The sequence below is a fragment of the Triticum aestivum genome, chromosome 1B (assembly GCF_018294505.1).
Source record: "Triticum aestivum cultivar Chinese Spring chromosome 1B, IWGSC CS RefSeq v2.1, whole genome shotgun sequence".
Lineage (NCBI taxonomy): Eukaryota > Viridiplantae > Streptophyta > Magnoliopsida > Poales > Poaceae > Triticum > Triticum aestivum.
In genome coordinates this window covers 602134559-602151971 of record NC_057795.1, presented here as the reverse complement: position 1 = coordinate 602151971, position 17413 = coordinate 602134559, and positions in this window count along the sequence as shown.

Below are 17413 nucleotides of genomic sequence, written 5' to 3'. Positions count from 1 at the left end.
TCCTTGAACTTGTCGGAAAACATCTTAACGACAAGTCGAGCTTTCTTAATGGTGACATTTACCATCATTGTCCGTCTTCCTTTTGAAATCCATCTGTACTCATTAGCCTTACGACCATCGAGCCGTTCTGCCAAAGTCTACACTTTGTTTTCATACATGGATCCTCTCTCGGATTTTATGGCCTCAAGCCATTTATCGGAATCCGGGCCCACCATCGCTTCTCCATAGCTCGTAGGTTCATTGTTGTCTAGCAACATGACCTTCAAGACAGGATTACGTACCACTCTGAAGTAGTACGCATCCTTGTCATCCTACGAGGTTTGGGAGTGACTTGATCCGAAGTTTCATGATCAATATCATAAGCTTCCACTTCAATTGGTGTAGGTGCCACAGGAACAACTCCCTGTGCCCTGTCACACACTAGTTGAAGAGACGGTTCAATAACCTCATCAAGTCTCCACCATCCTCCCACTCAATTCTTTCGAGAGAAACTTTTCCTCGAGAAAGGACCCGATTCTAGAAACAATCCATATTGCTTTCGGATCTGAATTAGGAGGTATACCCAACTGTTTTGGGTTTCCTATGAAGATGCATTTTATCCGCTTTGGGTTCGAGCTTATCAACCTGAAACTTTTTCATATAAGCGTCGCAGCCCCAAACTTTTAAGAAACGACAACTTAGGTTTCTCTAAACCATAATTCATACGGTGTCATCTCATCGGAATTACGTGGTGCCCTATTTAAAGTGAATGTGGTTGTCTCTAATGCCTAACCCATGAACGATAGTGGTAATTCGATAAGAGACATCATGGTACGCACCATATCCAATAGGGTGCAACTATGATGTTCGGACACACCATCACATTATGGTGTTCCAGGCGGTATTAATTGCGAAACAATTTCCACAATGTCTTAATTGTGTGCCAAAACTCGTAACTCAGATATTCATCTCTATGATCATATCATAGACATTTTATCCTCTTGTCACAATGATCTGCTACTTCACTCTGAAATTACTTGAACCATTCAATAATTCAGACTTGTGTTTCATCAAGTAAATATACTCAACATTTACTCGAATCATCTGTGAAGTAAGAACATAATGATATTCACTGCATGCCTCAGCACTCATTCGACTGCACACATCAAAATGTGTTACTTCCAACAAGTTGCTATCTTGTTCCATCTTACTGAAAATGAGGCTTTTCAGTCATCTTGCCCATGTGGTATGATTTGCATATCTCAAGTGATTCAAAATCAAGTGAGTCCGAACGATCCATTTGCATGGAGTTTCTTCATGCATATACACCAATAGACATGGTTCGCATGTCTCAAACTTTTCAAAAACGAGTGAGTCCAAAGATCCATCAACATGGAGCTTCTTCATGCGTTTTATACCATTATGACTTACATGGCAGTGCCACAAGTAAGTGGTACTATCATTACTATCTTATATCTTTTGGCATGAAAATGTGTATCACTACGACCGAGATTCAATAAACCATTCCTTTAGGTGCAAGACCATTGAAGGTATTATTCAAAAATAGAGTAACCATTATTCTCCTTAAATGAATAACCGTATTGCGATAGACATAATCCAATCATGTCTATGCTCAACGCAAACACCAATCTCGGTGGTAGAGGGAGCGTGCGATGCTTGATCATATCAACCTTGGAAACACTTCCAACATATATCGTCAGCTCACCTTTAGCTAGTCTCCGTTTATTCCGTAGCTTTTATTTCGAGTTACTAACACTTAGCAACCGAACCGGTATCCAATACCCTGGTGCTACTAGGAGTACTAGTAAAGTACACATTAACATAATGTATATCCAATATACTTCTATCGACCTTGCCAGCCTTCTCATCTACCAAGTATCTAGGGTAATGCTGCTCCAGTGGTTGTTCCCCTTATTACAGAAGCACTTAGTCTCGGGTTTGGGTTCAACCTTGGGTTTCTTCACTAGAGCAGCAGCTGAATTGCCGTTTCATGAAGTATCCCTTTGTTCCCTTGCCCTTCTTGAAACTAGTGGTTTCACCAACCATCAACAATTGATGCTCCTTCTTGATTTCTACTTTCGCGGTGTCAAACATCATGAATATTTCAAGGATCATCATATCTATCCCTGATATGTTATAGTTAATCACGAAGCTCTAGCAGCTTGGTGGCAATGACTTTGGGGAAACATCACTATCTCATCTGGAGGATCAACTCCCACTCGATTCAAGTGATTGTTGTGCTCAGACAATCTGAGCACAAGCTCAACGATTGAGCTTTTCTCCCTTAGTTTGCAGGCTAAGAAAATCGTCGGAGGTCTTATACCTCTTGACGTGGGCACGAGCCTGAAATCCCAATTTCAGCCCTCGAAACATCTCATATGTTCCGCGACGTTTCGAAAACGTCTTTGGTGCCTCTACTTAAACCATTTAATTGAACTATCACGTAGTTATCAAAACGTGTATGTCCGATGTTCGCAACATCGACAAACGACGTTGGGGTTCAGCACACTGAGCGGTGCATTAAGGACATAAGCTTTCTACTGATCGCATAATCGCTACTATCAACTTTCAACTATATTTTCTCTAGGAACATATCTAAACAGTGGAACTAAAGCGCGAGCTTACGACATAATTTGCAAAAGGTCTTTTGACTATGTTCAGGATAATTAAGTTCATCTTATGAACTCCCACTTAGATAGACATCCCTCTGGTCATCTAAGTGATCACATGATCCGAGTCAACTAGGCCGTGTCCGATCATCACGTGAGACGGACTAGTCATCATCGGTGAACATCTTCATGTTGATCGTATCTACCATACGACTCATGCTCGACCTTTCGGTCTCCGTGTTCCGAGGCCATGTCTGCACATGCTAGGCTCGTCAAGTTAACCCTAAGTGTTTTCGCTGTGTAAAACTGTCTTACACCCGTTGTATGTGAACGTAAGAATCCATCACACCCGATCATCACGTGGTGCTTAGAAGCGACGAACTGTAGCAACGGTGCACAGTTAGGGGAGAACACTTCTTGAAATTTTGTAAGGGATCATCTTATTTACTACCGTCGTCCTAAGCAAACAAGATGCATAAACATGATAAACATCACATGCAATCAAATAGTGACATGATATGGCCAATATCATTTTGCTCCTTTTGATCTTCATCTTCGGGGCTCCATGATCATCATCGTCACCGGCACGACACCATGATCTCCATCATCATGATCTCCATCATCGTGTCTTCATGAAGTTGTCACGCCAACGACTACTTCTACTTCTATGACTAACGCGTTTAGCAATAAAGTAAAGTAGTTTACATGGCGTTCTTCAATGACACGCAGGTCATACAATAAATAAAGACAACTCCTATGGCTCCTGCCGGTTGTCATACTCATCGACATGCAAGTCGTGAATCCTATTACAAGAACATGATCAATCTCATACATCACATATCATTCATCACATTCTTCTTGGCCATATCACATCACATAGCATACCCTGCAAAAACAAGTTAGACGTCCTCTAATTGTTGTTGCATGTTTTACGTGGCTGCTATGGGTTTCTAGCAAGAACGTTTCTTACCTACGCAAGACCACAACGTGATATGCCAATTGCTATTTACCCTTCATAAGGACCCTTTTCATCGAATCCGTTCCGACTAAAGTGGGAGAGACTGGCACCCGCTAGCCACCTTATGCACCAAGTGCATGTCAATCGGTGGAACCTGTCTCACGTAAGAGTACGTGTAAGGTCGGTCCGGGCCGCTTCATCCCACAATACCGTCGAAACAAGATTGGACTAGTAACGGTAAGCATATTGAACAACATCAACGCCCACAACTACTTTGTGTTCTACTCGTGCAAAGAATCTACGCAATAGACCTAGCTCATGATGCCACTGTTGGGGAACGTAGCAGAAATTCAAAATTTTCCTACGTGTCACCAAGATCTATCTATGGAGAGACCAGCAACGAGTAGAAAGAGAGTGCATCTACATACCCTTGTAGATCGCTAAGCGGAAGCGTTCAAGTGAACGGGGTTGATGGAGTCGTACTCGTCGTGATTCAAATCACCGATGATCCTAGTGCCGAACGGACGGCACCTCCGCGTTCAACACACGTACAGCCCGGTGACGTCTCCCACGCCTTGATCCAGCAAGGAGAGAGGGAGAGGTTGAGGAAGACTCCATCCAGCAGCAGCACAACGGCGTGGTGGTGGTGGAGGAGCGTGGCAATCCTGCAGGGCTTCGCCAAGCACCGCGGGAGAGGAGGAGTACTTGGAGAGGGGAGGGCTGCGCCAGAACTTCGTGTATAGCTCCCATGCGCCTCCCCACTATATATAGGGGTGGAGGGGCTGGTTTCTTGCCCTCCAAGTCCATTGGGGCGTTGGCCAAGGTGGGAGGAAAGAAATCTCATTATTTCCTTCCCCACCGATTGTTATCCCCCCTTTTTAGGGATCTTGATCTTATCCCTTCGGGATATGATCTTATTCCTTCTAAGGGGGGATCTTGGTGCGCCTTGACCAGGGGTGTGGGGCCTTGCCCCCACTACCCACGTCCATGTGGGTCCCCCCATGCAGGTGGGCCCCACTCCGGAACCTTCTAGAACCTTCCCGGTACAATACCGAAAAATCCCGAACATTTTCCGGTGGCCAAAATAGGACTTCCCATATATAAATCTTTACCTCCGGACCATTCCGGAACTCCTCGTGACGTCCGGGATCTCATCCGGGACTCCGAACAACATTCGGTAACCACATACAAACTTCCTTTATAACCCTAGCGTCATCGAACCTTAAGTGTGTAGACCCTACGGGTTCGGGAGACATGTAGACATGACCGAGACGTTCTCCGGTCAATAACCAACAGCGGGATCTGGATACCCATGATGGCTCCCACATGTTCCACGATGATCTCATCGGATGAACCACGATGTCAAGGACTTAATCAATCCCGTATTCAATTCCCTTTGTCTATCGGTATGTTACTTGCCCGAGATTCGATCGTCGGTATCCAATACCTTGTTCAATCTCGTTACCGGCAAGTCACTTTACTCGTTCCGTAACACATCATCCCGTGATCAACTCCTTGGTCACATTGCGCATATGATGATGTCCTACCGAGTGGGCCCAGAGATACCTCTCCGTTTACACGGAGTGACAAATCCCAGTCTCGATCCGCATAAAACAATAGATACTTTCGGAGATACCAGTAGTGCACCTTTATAGTCACCCAGTTACGTTGTGACGTTTGATACACCCAAAGCACTCCTACGGTATCCAGGAGTTACACGCTCTCATGGTCGAAGGAAGAGATACTTGACATTGGCAAAGCTCTAGCAAATGAACTACACGATCTTTTGTGCTAGTCTTAGGATTGGGTCTTGTCCATCACATCATTCTCCTAATGATGTGATCCCATTATCAACGACATCCAATGTCCATAGCCAGGAAACCATGACTATCTGTTGATCACAACGAGCTAGTCAACTAGAGGCTCACTAGGGACATATTGTGGTCTATGTATTCACACGTGTATTACGATTTTTGGATAATACAGTTATAGCATGAATAAAAGACAATTATCATGAACAAGGAAATATAATAATAATACTTTTATTATTGCCTCTAGGGCATATTTCCAACAATATGTTCATAAATGGGAGTGAAACAATGTATGTAAGAAATCTCGTGCGTTAATGCAACAGGCTTGGATGGGTATCCAAATCATCAAACCATAAGTGTTTAATACTGAGTGCACTGTTCTTACCGAAAAAGGGTTTCCCCCCGCTTTGTATACAAAGCAACCAACCGAGACAACCAATGATAGGTGTTGGGGTGGAAGCAGCACAGTCACGCCCAAAAGAAATGAAAGAGAAAATACAAGAGAAATAAATGCCGACAACGGCGGATCGACAAAAAAACGGTGATGCCTTGTGGCCTCTGCATCCACCGGAGATCGCCCACCAAGCTCCGAGCTTCCAAAATGCTGGTACCAATCAACACCTCCAAGAAGGGACGCGACGATGACGCCGGGGCTGCCAAGGGTTTTCCCCTGGTAAGTGGTGAGGAGAGAGGAAGGGTAGCCCCGACGCCCTTCAGGAAGGTCCAGCGGCACCCTCATGCGCCACCATGTCAGTGTTGGCCAATCCAACAGGGATTTCTCCCGATCCCAACCTTCACCTTAGGCACACCGGATCTCGCCACCAAACCGACCACCACCCTGCGCCAACTCAAACATGAAGCTTACCACGCTGTCTCACGCCGACACCGCGAAGCATGGCCCACACAATGAAGAAGAGGAGCTGGGACTATGGCAGCAGCACCGTCGGCACTCGGGAGAGCCCCACCTCCACTGTCTATGACGGTAGCTGACCAGACGCAATAGCAGGAACATACCAGGCCCGTGGCCGCACAGGCCCGGCCGAGATCTCCAATGCCCGTAAAGTTCCCGCCTTCGTGCTGCAGCCGACATGCCATCGGCGCTGCCGCCCTGTCCAAGCCGCTCCCCCACCTCCCCGCACAGAGAGCCGCCAAGTGGAAGCACCACCACCATGAGCACGGCCGGACACCACCACCAGGTCGCCAGACCGCCACCGGCCGAGCTGTACCACCACCACATGCCGGCGATGGAGAGGAACCATCGCAGCCGCCAGGAGCCCGAAGCCGGACCCCAGCCGCCGCCCACACCGCCCGCGGCCCGCGCCGCCTGGCTAGATCCGCCGTCGAATGACGCCCATGCACGCCCCACCATGCAGTTGCCATGCCACCACGAAGAACCAGCGGGACCGACACACTGGCACCACCAGGAGCTACCAGATCCGCACCGCCGAGCCCTGCCACAGCCCGACGCCTCCTGCAGCCTGCGTCCCGCACCGGCCAGGAGCTCCATGAGGAGGAGAGGGAGCGACCCCGCCGCTGCCCATGCCGACCGGGCTACGCCCGGCGGCACCCCTAGGCAACGGCGAGGGAGAAGGAGGCCGGAGGAGGGGCGGCTGGGGCGGAGCTAGGTTTCCCTTGGCCCGCTCGCGGGTGCGGCGGCGGGGGTGGGGAAAAGAGTTTAATTTTTCTTAATCCAGTGTACTGTTCTTAATAATTACTTGTGATGTGTTTAGGTTGATCGTTATAGTTTTAGATTCCCAAAGAGCTAAATGAGATTTTGTTTCACTCTACTTGACTAAAGGAACTGAGTGCACTTGTTACTTTGTTAGCATAGCTCCCTAACTCCTTTACTTACATTCAGTTGAACTCGTGCAACACCCTCAGTATAATATATTGGATTGCATTAATAGCTGCAATGTATGTGGCTACATATAAAGCTCCTAGCTACACTAGAAAAGAAGTACATTGAAACAAAGGCGAGTTGAGCAGCTGAGGACTAAAGCAATGCAAACTATAGACAAGAGTATGGGATCTGTAAGCACAGGAGTGGAAGGTGTCGGTAAAACGTTGGCCACACACATCACCTATTTGAGTCAACAACATATAGAACATATGACGAAGCCTCCCATATGAGGACACAGATCCATGTCATGCATCAAGCATGCTCCATGTGTTGTGCCTTCTATTTTACATTTTCTTCATCATCAAGAATTTCTTTGGACTCAACTAAATCAATCATTGTTTGACTTCCACCAAGATTTTCTCCCCTGACATTGCAATATTGCTATATCATTGAATGGGTCGTCGTCTAACTACCCTTTCCACGGACCCACCATCTTTCCTTCGACCGTCAATGCAAAACCATGAGGGTAACACCATGGCCCATGTGAGGGCGAGAGTGAACCAGTGAAGCCACCATCTCATATTTCACCGGTCAAACCACCAGTTCACCACTTTACTGGCTAGTTTACTAGGAAATAAAAGATATGTAATAATAGGTCAAATATGCTAAGTTTCTATATTTTAACAAGAACATAGGTGGGCTAGTTGGTTATTGGGCCAAACTAGGCTTCGACTTGTTCCCCGGTCGGCCATGGTTCCACCCCCTGCGCTTGTAGTCTTATTTTTGTATTTACCATCAATGCATGCATGCAACTGATTCAAGCAACACTGGGGTTTTCTCCTGGTTTGCATGAAAAATTAGTCGGTTCTCTCTGGTCCATTTGCAGGATGGTCCATATATAGAGCTTAAAAACCATGTGTGCCTCTTGTTCCATTTTTTGGGTTCAACCGAAAGTCCGTTCCAGTTTCTAAAAGTATGGCCGGAGGTTTATGGTGGCTAACAATGAAGGGAGTTGTTTTTTACATACTTACATTGAAACTAGACATGTGATGTCCGCGTAGGTATGCATATTACACGAGGCACAAAAAGATACTACCTCCAGGCAGGTATACAAGGACCAATTGTATTTGGAATCTAACTTTGTACATGGATTTAACTACGGGTTATATACCCTAAAATGTATTACCATTGAATTTTCATTTGAAAAATTTGTGGCGGTATATGTTCGGGAACATAGATAGTAAATCGATGGTGAAAGTTTACCTCAAATTCTAATGATACCTTATATAGATGTTTGAATGGAGTACTAGTACATTGATTTAACACTTTATATAGTAGAAGGTAGCATTTTCATAGAGTGACATCTGAAACTGTCATAATACCCGCATGTTTTTCATCAGGTGTCAATTGTTTCCCTGTTGCAAGAAACGCCGATTGGAAATTTCACCTGAGTGAAATGTTGACCATGAAGGAGAAGTGATGTTAATTTATTTTGTGCCATTCATATGGTGCCCTGGCCAATGCTTATCTAGTTAGAATCAAGAAAGGTTACAACTTTCGGGGGAAAGGAATTGCTCATGAAAATTCATTTAATAGTTTTAATTGGTTGAAGATGTCGTAGTCGTACAAGCAAGTAACACCATTGCTCATGAACATTTAATTTAGCAATTGTAGTTGTACAAGTAAATTAAGAATATACTCCCTCCATTCACAGATATAAGATATGCTCGATAGTGCAATATGTACTACATGCAGACTGGAACGAGTGAAGAAACACACTTAAATGTGTCTATATACATCCCATCTAGAAAAAAGGATAGAACAACTTATATTTGTGAATGCAGGTAGTAGTATGTAATAACTAATTGAATTGATCTCCAAAGATTGGCTGGTTGAATCTTGTTCTAACCAAGACACATGTAACGACTGTTTAATCCGCTTGGTGAGCTACGCGAGTAAACATAGGATGAGAGAAATAGTGGCACAATTTGCCAGAGATGCAAGGCAAACCACTACATGTTCCCCCGGTTCTAGGTTCGAGATGTACTACAAGTTCCTCTGGTCGCGTGTTAGACAATATGTAAAAGATCCTAAGCATTGATCGCAACAGGCTTGGTGTGGACATCAAGATCACATAGGATCATATTTGTTCAATGCAAAGTGTGTGCATTATTTATAACTACTTGTTCAGTGTTCAAAATGGGATGGCAGTTCACTTGCACTCTACATGGCTTGAGTAGGCGAGTGTAGGGTGTTTATGTGGCCCACCAACTAATTTGCTTAATTTATCTCAACCAGTGCAACAACCTCTTCCTCGTTATCTTCTGCTTGATTCTATTAATAGCTTTAATATAATTAGATACATATAAAGCTATTAGCTAGTTCTTGATCCATAGGCTTACACAAGAAGATCAAAGCCATGCCACCGTACAGTTTGAGTGGGATTGCTAACGTCAATAGAGGTACAAGAAGTGTTAGCATGGGAGTGAGAGGTGTCAGTAAAATGTTGGCCACACGCTACACCTACATGAGTCGACATCATATAGAAAAAAGGTTGAATGAAGCCTCTCATAAGAGGAAGGAGATCCCTGTCATGAATCACGCATGCCGCACTGGTCGTGCCTCATGCTCCGCATTTTCTTCACCTTCAAGCATTTCTTTGTCCTCAATTGAATCAATCACTATGCGTCTATGCCCTTTCTACCTAGATTTCCTTCTCTGCCATTGCAATATTGTCACTAGTAGAAAAAGGACCTATTGTCCCGGTTCATGAGGGCCATTTGTCCCGGTTTTTGAACCGGGACTAAAGTGTCGGTACTAATGCCCTAAACCTTTAGTCTCGGTTCTTGCATAAACCAGGACAGATGGGCGTCCACGTGGCCGGTGCGGCGAGCCCAGGCAGGAGGACCTTTGGTCCCGGTTGGTGGCACCAACCGGGACCAATAGGTATCCACGCGTCAGCTTTTCAGGTGCTGGGGTTTTTGTTTTTTTGAAGGCGGGGGGGGGGTTAGGGGGTTTTGGGGGGTTAGTTTAGGTGTTTCATATATTGTGTTAGCTAGCTAATTAATAGAGAGAAGTGTTGAGGGAGTCCTGTATTAGGGGGTGTCCAGATAGCCGAACTATCACCGTTTGCCGGACTCCTAGACTATGAAGATACAAGATTGAAGACTTCGTCCCGTGTCCGGATGGGACTTTCCTTGGCGTGGAAGGCAAGCTTGGCGATACGGATATGTAGATCTTCTACCATTGTAACCGACTCTATGTAACCCTAACCCTCTCCGGTGTATATATAAACCAGAGGGTTTTAGTCCGTAGGACGAACAACAATCATACCATAGGCTAGCTTCTAGGGTTTAGCCTCTTCGATCTCGTGGTAGATCTAATCTTGTACTACCCATATCATCAATATCAATCAAGCAGGAGTAGGGTTTTACCTCCATCGAGAGGGCCCGAACCTGGGTAAAAACATCGTGTCCCTTGTCTCCTGTTACCATCCGCCTAGACGCACAGTTCGGGACCCCCTACCCGAGATCCGCCTGTTTTGACACCGACATTGGTGCTTTTATTGAGAGTTCCTCTGTGCCGTCTCCATTAGGAAGGATGCCTCATCCCATCTTTAAAGACGGCGCCGTTGCTAAAGGAGCTTTGGCCATTGTCCAAACTCTCCGGCTAGGTGGTTTTCTTATGACCGCCTGTTCGGCCGCCGCGCCGACGATGACTTCTCGGGTCATCAATAGCAATCTTCACGTTTACTCGGAACTCGCCGAGCAGTTAGATCCGATGGAGCTCTCCTCCTTAAACGAGCTCTTGGATCGCATCGCTGCCCTGGAAGTCGCTACAGACTACGACCAGATTGGGCCTAAAACCAATCTGAGAGAGATTAACTCTCCCCAGGCTACCCACCACGTTGCTGTGGTAGAGGAACAATACGGCGACCCTTCTTCTATCCTAAGGACTAGCTATGTCCGGATTCCTGACCCCTCCATGCCGGATTCCCGCGGAGGGGAGAACACCACTCAAGCCATGAACTTAAAATCAGGCAGCGGGCTAGATTCATCGGACAACGTCCAAGAACCCAAGCTTCCAAGTTCGGAAGCTTCTTGGCCCCTGAGTCTTAGATCGGATGGAGTTCGGAATTTAACTCCACCCGCCCACCCAAACATAAGCGATCTATCCAAAATCCGGCAAGAGCCCGCCGAAACAGTACATCATTACTGGGCCAGATTCCTCCTGGTCATGACCAGGATAAAGGACTGCCATGAAGAGGACGCAATTTCATTCTTCTGCAATAATTACACGGACGAAGGAATCCTCAACATTGTAAGTCATTGCGAAATTACACGCTTTGCCGACTTGGCGTCCATAGTACGAAAGTACTGTGCGATGGAGAGCGCCAGGAAAACCGAAATCAAATTTTGGGATAATCCGGTAGAGGAATTGAAGCAAATCCAGCCAAGATCCGAGCTCTGTCACAATTGGATATCCCAAAAGACCTCAAACAAATACAAAAACTGACTGGATGAGTGGCGGCTCTAAGCCGCTTTATCTCCCGCTTAGGAGAAAAGGCATTACCCCTTTATCGCCTCCTGCGGCGCACCGAACACTTCGAGTGGACGGATGCCGCCACGGCCGGACTCGAAGAAATCAAAGCCATATTGGCAACAAATCCGGTCCTGGCCGCGCCCAACATGGGTGAACCAATGCTATTATACATCGCGGCAACCCATCAAGTTGTAAGTGCGGTGCTCGTTGTCGAACGAGAAACGGATGGACACAAGTTCCCTCTCCAAAAACCAGTTTACTACGTGTCCACTGTCCTAACCCCATGCAAGTCACGGTAGCCGCATTGTCAAAAGATAGCATACGCGGTGTTCATGGCATCCCGGAAGCTGCAACACTACTTCCAAGAGTGTTCGATAACAGTAGCCTCCGAAGTACCTCTTAATGACATTATAAACAACCGCGACGCAACAGGCCGGATTGCTAAATGGGCCATCGAGCTCCTCCCGTTTGACATAACTTACAAGCCACGACGAGCTATTAAGTCGTAAGTTTTTGCCGACTTCATCGCCGAATGGACAGAAGCCGAACTCCCTAAAGAGTACGATGCATATTCCAACTAGATCATGCACTTCGACGGCTGCAAAATGTTGGCTGGCCTGGGGGCTAGCGTTGTTCTGATGTCCCCAACTGGAGATACAATCCAATACGTACTTCAGATAATGTACACTGACTCCAACAACGCAGCCAAATACGAGGCCCTTCTACATGGTCTTCGGATGGCAGTCTCCATGGGCATTCAGCGCCTAGAGGTCCACGGGGATTCAAACCACGCGATATCCCAAATAAATGGAGATTTTGATGCCAAGGATCCGAAAATGGCAGCTTATCGCAACGCCGTCCTAAAAATGTCAGCTCGGTTTAAGGGACTCGAATTTCACCATATAGCCCGGGAGAACAACCAGGCATCAGACGTGTTAGCACGCATTGGCGCAAAGCGCGATGCCGTCCCTCCCAACATCTTCTTAGAGAGGCTTTTCAAGCCATCCGTATTATGGGAGGGAGAGTCTGGAAATAAATCCCTGACCCAACAACACTACCCCACACCGAACATTCTGACATAGTTGGTGGCTCTGCCAACGAAATAACACCATCAGCCCACACAATAATGGCAGTCATTGACCGTGGACAGAACCACTCCTAGCCTACCTAACTATGCAGGAACTTCCTGAGGACCAAAACGAGGCTCGCTGCATAGTGCGGCGATCTAAGGCCTATAAGGTCCATGAGGGAGAGCTTTATAAGAAAAGCACAACCGGGGTCTTTCAAAGGTGTATCGCCGAAGAGGAAGGGCGGAATCTTCTGGCTAAAATTCATGCCGGACTCGGCGGGCACCACGCCGCAGCCCAGGCCCTTGTAGGCAAGGCCTTCCCTACAGGATTTTATTGGCCGACGGCCCGGGCAGATGCTCAGGACTTGGTCCAACGATGCGTCGGATGCCAGCTCTTTGCTAATCAAAGCCACATGCCACCTACCGCCCTCAAAACTATACCCATCACCTGGCCGTTCGCAGTCTGGGTGCTTGATATGGTTGGACCCCTTAAAGGAGGAACCCACAAGCAAAAATACCTATTGGTCATGGTGGATAAATTCACCAAATGGATAGAGGCAAAGCCTGTTAAGACGGCCGAATCCACACCGGTAATAGACTTCATATCAGGGGTAGTACACTGTTACGGCGTTCCCCATAGCATCATCACTGATAATGGCACGAACTTCACGGCCGACGAGGTCAAACTCTGGTGCAAAAACATGGGCATCAAGCTCGACTATGCTTCAGTCTATCACCCTCAAATTAACAGTCAAGTCGAGCGAGCAAATGGTCTAATCATGAGCGGCATTAAACCCAGACTAGTGCGGTCCCTAAAGGAATCTAATACGCACTGGGTAGAGGAGCTCGACTCCGTACTCTTGGGGCTGTGGACCATGCCGAATCGCACTACCGGATTCACACCATTTTTTATGGTGTACGGCGTAGAGGCAGTTTTGCCCTGCGACATAATTCATGACTCACCTCGCGTGCGCATGTACGAAGAAAGAGAAGCCGAGCTCGATCGGCAGGACAGTTTGGACGCCTTGGAGGAGGAGCACGACGTGGCAAAAGCCCGTTTCGCATTCTATCAACAGCAGGCTCGAAGATACCAAAGCAGAGAAGTACGGGCCAAAGCTTACAATGTTGGCGAATTAGTTCTACGCCTGCCGGACAAGAAAAAGGACAAACTCAAGCCCAAATGGGAGGGTCCCTTCATCATCGACCAAGTCCTGACCGGCGGAGCGTACCGTCTGCGGAACGCATCGGATAACCGACTAGAGCCGAACCCATGGAATGCAGCCCATCTCCGAAGATTCTACGCCTAGTGCCGGACTTTGGGTTCGTCTCCTTCCTCAGTATGTATTTTATACTTTAACTGTCTTTTATTTCTCTTGTTCTCCCTCCTTTCTGTGAAGCCATTGGAGGCTCGTTTGCGCACTGTTCGCACACACTTAACGCGTTGTCCGCGCTCAGTCTACCTAGGGGCTTCTTTAACAGAAGCTTATTTCTACGGGCTTTATGCCCAACACATGTGTCACACTTCTGCATGTACCTTTTATTCACCACTATATGCATCGATATGACTTAAATTTTGGCCAAGCTGGGTTGCCTGGCTCCTGTGCTTACCCCTACGTTCCTGATTGTTCGGCCAGGTGGTAAAGGGAGCACCTCTGCGATTGTTACCGCTGGGTCAGCCGGACGTGTACCTCGGACTGGGTGAAGCCGAAAGCTAGCGTTCTTAAGAGAATATTCGGTCGGTGAACTAAAGATGATTTCTTACTTATTCATTTATCTGCCCGCAGATGTTTTCCTGCTTTTTTCGCAGTCCGGACATGCACTTTAGGGCATGCCTCCCAGGGAAAGGAACCCCTAATGGAACTATTCTCCCTGGAAGATGTTTCTTACTAACCATGTAATATAACATAACTAGTTGGGCACTTGTCTGATAGAGCACTAATGACCCCTACGCCTGGTCTCCACTCATGCCCCGGTTCCTACATAACCGCGAGGGTATTCGGATACACTCTGGACTATCGGGTCCTGAGGTTGAAGCGAAAGGGTCTGCTATGACAAATGATCTACAATCTGGCTAGAAGGCATTTTACATGTCATTTTTAATTACATGGTCAAATTGACTGATTGTATTCCTCTTCAATACCATCTAATAGGCTGTCTAGTTTACAGTCCCGCTGGGAATACTTTGCGGCCAACTCTACTTGGCCGTACACTAAGCTCAAAGGGATCTCCTTCCCATCGGGCCCCACAGGTCCGACCTCGGCAATGTGGTTTGGGTCAGCCTTCGTGTACCGCGTCTTCACCATGGCCCAGGCCTCCCTGGAGCCTTGACGGCAGGCCGATATCTTCCATAGCCAGAAGCGCCGCCGTGCTCCCTGAAGCCTCTCTGCAATCTCTCCAAGGCCTTCGGGAAGGTAGATGGATGGCCACAAGGCCTGGGCGACGTCTCTCATGACCTGCCGAACTCATACGTGCAGTTGCAGCAGCTCGGGAAGTAGGTCACCCGTTGAACCGGGCATTTCCTCCGCAGGACGACCTGTGAGCATACCTACAGACATATTTCTGTTAGTCGACTTCCTCGTCGAACTCTTCTTTTCAAAAAAGCTCGCTCAAGCACTTACTATAAATGCCGCGACGAAGCCGCCGATTCTCCTTAACAGAGTCAGACAGCTGGGCTCGAACATCCTTTAGTTCCTCACCTAGCTGGGTGTTGGCATCTTGGAGATTATTTTTCTCTTGCCTCACCCTTGTAAGCACATTCTCGTCGGCCTTTAACTGGCGCAGGAGATGTTGCTTGTCCGGATCTAGTCCGGCGCCATCTGCAATATTATTGTCAGACTTATACACACGCCGCACTTCACAAACTACTTATCTTTAGAAGTATATATTATCGGAGGGGGTCTCTTTGGCTCCCCCTGGGGTGGCTAGTGCGGCCTCAAGCTGGGCCTTGCACTCTTCAAGCTCCTGAGACAGTCGGGTATTCTTTTCCGTAAGATCCTGCATAACAAATGATCCTTAAATCAGTTCTCCTAACTATTTTAAGTCTCGGGGGGCTACTGGCATATATAACTGTCAAATCTCCTCACCCGTATGTCCTTTACATACTGCTCCGTGGCTGTGGCTAGACCATCTTGAGCGGCACGGAGGTGCGCGTCTCCCGAATTGAAGGTGTTCAATGCCTCTTGGGAGAAACATGCGTCACGAAGAACTGTCTGGCGGCACCTATGATTCATGGCACTCTCCACCTCGGAGTTGGTGGCGGACAATCTGTCGGCATCCTCTGTCGGAGGAGCAGCCGACGCACGCCTCGTGTTCACCTCCGCTTCCGGACCCGGCATTGGAGCCTGGCTGGCGGAGGCTCGATTGGCCATCTCTCCGGACACAGTCCGGCGAGCGCTCTTTTTCCTGAAAGGAGCACCAGCGTTAATATACCTTCCCGAAATCAATCCCAGGAATATGGTGACACGCCTTACCGTTGCAGCTGCATTTCAATCCAGATTGCACTTCTTTTTAACCTGCGTGGCCGCGCTGCCCCTTGTTGGCTAGCCGCCGCGGGCTCGGCTTCCCGCCTCGAAGGCACCCCCTGCGAAACACCATTGATATACGGTGATAAAAAATAAGCATGGATGAGTCATTATCAAAGTACTGGGGCTTCGGTCTCAGTTACCTGTGAGGCTGGAAGTATTCCGGGGTAATCGGCCGTAATGGCGACCCAGGCATTATCAATGCTTAGTTGGTGGAATACCCCATCAATCAGCTCCACCAATATGTCCGGATCCTCTTGGGAGGCTGGATCGAGGAACCGTTCCGGATCCTCGGGTTGCGGAGGCGGGCTGTTTATATCTTTTATGGCCTGACACAGTTCCTGCGTTGAACTCACAAAATGAGATATATAACCATGGGAGTACGGATCGGATGTGCGAAAAAGGAGATGTTCGCTTACCCAGCTTCGAGGATTGTTCATAGAAAATCCGTTCAATAGACTGACATGGAGAAAATCCTCCTCTTCCCCCTTGTACAGCGCGGACAAGATCTTCACCAGTTCGGCGACCGATCCCGGCCCCTTATGGCCGTGACGGGTGGCATCGTCCTCCCCGTTGAAATCCCACATGGGGTGGCCCCTATACTGAAGTGGCTGCACCCCCGGCATAATCCATGTGGCCATGACACTGATCATGGTCAGTCCGGAATGAGCTAGCAGCCTTATTCGGCTCATCAGGTAAAGGACGTCCCTATCGCTGTCCCTCTGGGGTTCCGTGGACGCCAACTTAGTCGTTTCTTCAAGGGAGCATTACTAAACTCCGGGCAGGTAAGCAAATGAAGGAAACAGAAGATCGTCATGAACATATGCATAGAGATAAGTTATATCGACCACCTCTCCTTCTCTCAGAGATTGGTTGAACAATAAGTTCTCGTATATCTATCCGACACTACGTACTGGCTACATATATACAATATAATTATCTATTACAATTTAATCTCCTAATTCCAAATGAACTCAGGGTCCACATGGTATTCTCCGTCTTTAGCGATCACGTGGTCAAGAAAGAATGCCACCAATTCCTCTTGAATTCCTCGCGTACCATC